Genomic DNA, 2,500 nt, shown 5'->3' with positions numbered 1-2,500 from the left:
GTGCTGGCCCCCGTTGGGCGAAAGGGAATCCGGTTCCTATTCCGGAACCCGGCAGCGGAACCGATACAAGTCGGGCCCCTCTTTTAGAGATGCTCGTCGGGGTAACCCAAAAGGACCCGGAGACGCCGTCGGGAGATCGGGGAAGAGTTTTCTTTTCTGCATGAGCGTTCGAGTTCCCTGGAATCCTCTAGCAGGGAGATAGGGTTTGGAACGCGAAGAGCACCGCAGTTGCGGCGGTGTCCCGATCTTCCCCTCGGACCTTGAAAATCCGGGAGAGGGCCACGTGGAGGTGTCGCGCCGGTTCGTACCCATATCCGCAGCAGGTCTCCAAGGTGAAGAGCCTCTAGTCGATAGAATAATGTAGGTAAGGGAAGTCGGCAAATTGGATCCGTAACTTCGGGATAAGGATTGGCTCTGAGGATCGGGGCGTGTCGGGCTTGGTCGGGAAGTGGGTCAGCGCTAACGTGCCGGGCCTGGGCGAGGTGAGTGCCGTAGGGGTGCCGGTAAGTGCGGGCGTTTAGCGCGGGCGTGGTCTGCTCTCGCCGTTGGTCGGCCTCGTGCTGGCCGGCGGTGCAGGATGCGCGCGCCTGCGCGGCGTTCGCGCCCCGGTGCTTCAACCTGCGTGCAGGATCCGAGCTCGGTCCCGTGCCTTGGCCTCCCACGGATCTTCCTTGCTGCGAGGCCGCGTCCGCCTTAGCGTGCTCCTCCGGGGGCGCGCGGGTGCGCGGATTCTCTTCGGCCGCCATTCAACGATCAACTCAGAACTGGCACGGACTGGGGGAATCCGACTGTCTAATTAAAACAAAGCATTGCGATGGCCCTAGCGGGTGTTGACGCAATGTGATTTCTGCCCAGTGCTCTGAATGTCAACGTGAAGAAATTCAAGCAAGCGCGGGTAAACGGCGGGAGTAACTATAACTATGAGCCAGCTGTCCACCAAGCTGCGAGTGTGCGGACCCAACAGCCCCCAGAGCGTAAGCGTGCACGCAGGAGATGGGAGTATGCGGTGGTTCAGCGTGCTTTCAAGAAGAACGGAGCACGCTGTATCAACGGACTTCTTGATGGCACACTCTTGCATCAGCCACCATCCATCCCAGGGCTGATTGAGTTTTGGACAGACCTTTTCTCTCCACCACGTGTCAGGTCTCGACCTCCGCGTGGGGAGGGTCTGTCCGATGAGCTGCTGCCATTCTCGAAGAGGGTGCCCTTCCGTGACCTCTGGGCTCCCATTTCTGCAGAAGAAGCCACCGCTGCTCTCCCGCCTCGCAACTCTGCTGCAGGTCCTGACGGCCTCACGCCGACGCAACTGCGTCGCCTTCCCCGGGAGGTTCTCCTCAAGATCCTTAATTTCCTTCTCCTTTCCCGTTCCCTTCCATCCCGACTCCTTCAGGCCAGAACAACCCTGCTGCCCAAGAAGACCGCCGCAGCATCCCCTGCTGACTTTCGTCCGATCACAGTGTGCTCGGTGCTGACCAGAGCCTTTCACAAGGTTCTGGTTGGCCGCCTGATGCGCTACTGTGTGTTGGACGGTCGCCAGCGGGCTTTCATCCCTCAGGATGGGATGCTTCATAACACCTTTCTTCTGGATCTGGCGATGACCCAGGCGCGCCGAGCTGCCGGCTCGCTGTACTTGGCATCTCTGGATGTGTCAAAGGCCTTCGACTCGCTTGCCCATGGTGCCCTTGGTCCTGTGCTAAGGTCCCATGGTCTGCCGGTCGAGTTCGTTGACTACATCCAGGGATGCTATGAGGCGGGATCGACGGTTATCTGCGCGGATGGGAAGTCGTCAGATCTAGTGCGGCCTTCGAGGGGTGTTCGGCAGGGTGACCCGCTGTCTCCTATTCTCTTCAACATGTCCATTGACATTCTCTTGTCTCGTCTGCCTGCTCATATTGGTGCACGCATTCTTGGACGGCGGATAAATGCGGCTGCATTCGCTGATGACCTCCTGCTGTTCGCCGAGACTCGTGACGGATTGCAGGAACTTCTCACCATCGCCACGTCGGCCCTGGGGGATCTCGGGCTCGAGGTCAACCCACGGAAGTGTTTTTCTCTCGCCCTTGTCTCATCAGGCCGGGAGAAGAAAACCAAGGTCGACGAGACTGTCATCTTTCGTGCTGGGGGGAACAACATCCCAGCACTGGCGATGGGAGATACTTTCAAGTATCTAGGCCTGCAATTTTCCACGTGCGGACGCAGTCTTTTTCATCCCCGGCGGGAGGTCGAGAAGCAGTTGAACATCATCAAGCGTGCACCACTCAAACCTCAGCAGCGGCTTTTTGCCCTTCGTTCTGTCATCCTCCCGGGTATTTTCCATGGCCTCGCCCTGGGGAGGACTCGTCTTGGGGCCCTCTCTTCCCTTGACGTCTGTGTTCGTGCAGCCCTTCGATCTTGGCTGCACCTGCCAGCAGATACGCCGGTCGGTTACTTCCACGCCCCCATCTCTCATGGGGGCTTGGGGGTGCCTGCAGCCCGCTGGCTGGGCCCTCTTCTTCGCCGG

The 2,500-nt window shown here is 59.4% G+C and overlaps 1 pseudogene; it reads left to right on the top strand.

Annotated features, from left to right (window-relative positions):
• The window catches only part of LOC126435910 (large subunit ribosomal RNA), a 6,855-nt pseudogene that overhangs the window by 1,956 nt on the left and 2,399 nt on the right, over window positions 1–2,500 (top strand).

The sequence above is a fragment of the Schistocerca serialis genome, unplaced genomic scaffold (genome assembly GCF_023864345.2).
Source record: "Schistocerca serialis cubense isolate TAMUIC-IGC-003099 unplaced genomic scaffold, iqSchSeri2.2 HiC_scaffold_1223, whole genome shotgun sequence".
In the NCBI taxonomy this organism is placed as follows: domain Eukaryota; kingdom Metazoa; phylum Arthropoda; class Insecta; order Orthoptera; family Acrididae; genus Schistocerca; species Schistocerca serialis.
Note: the sequence above shows the minus strand (reverse complement) of the source record. Positions and strands in the feature narration are given on the sequence as shown.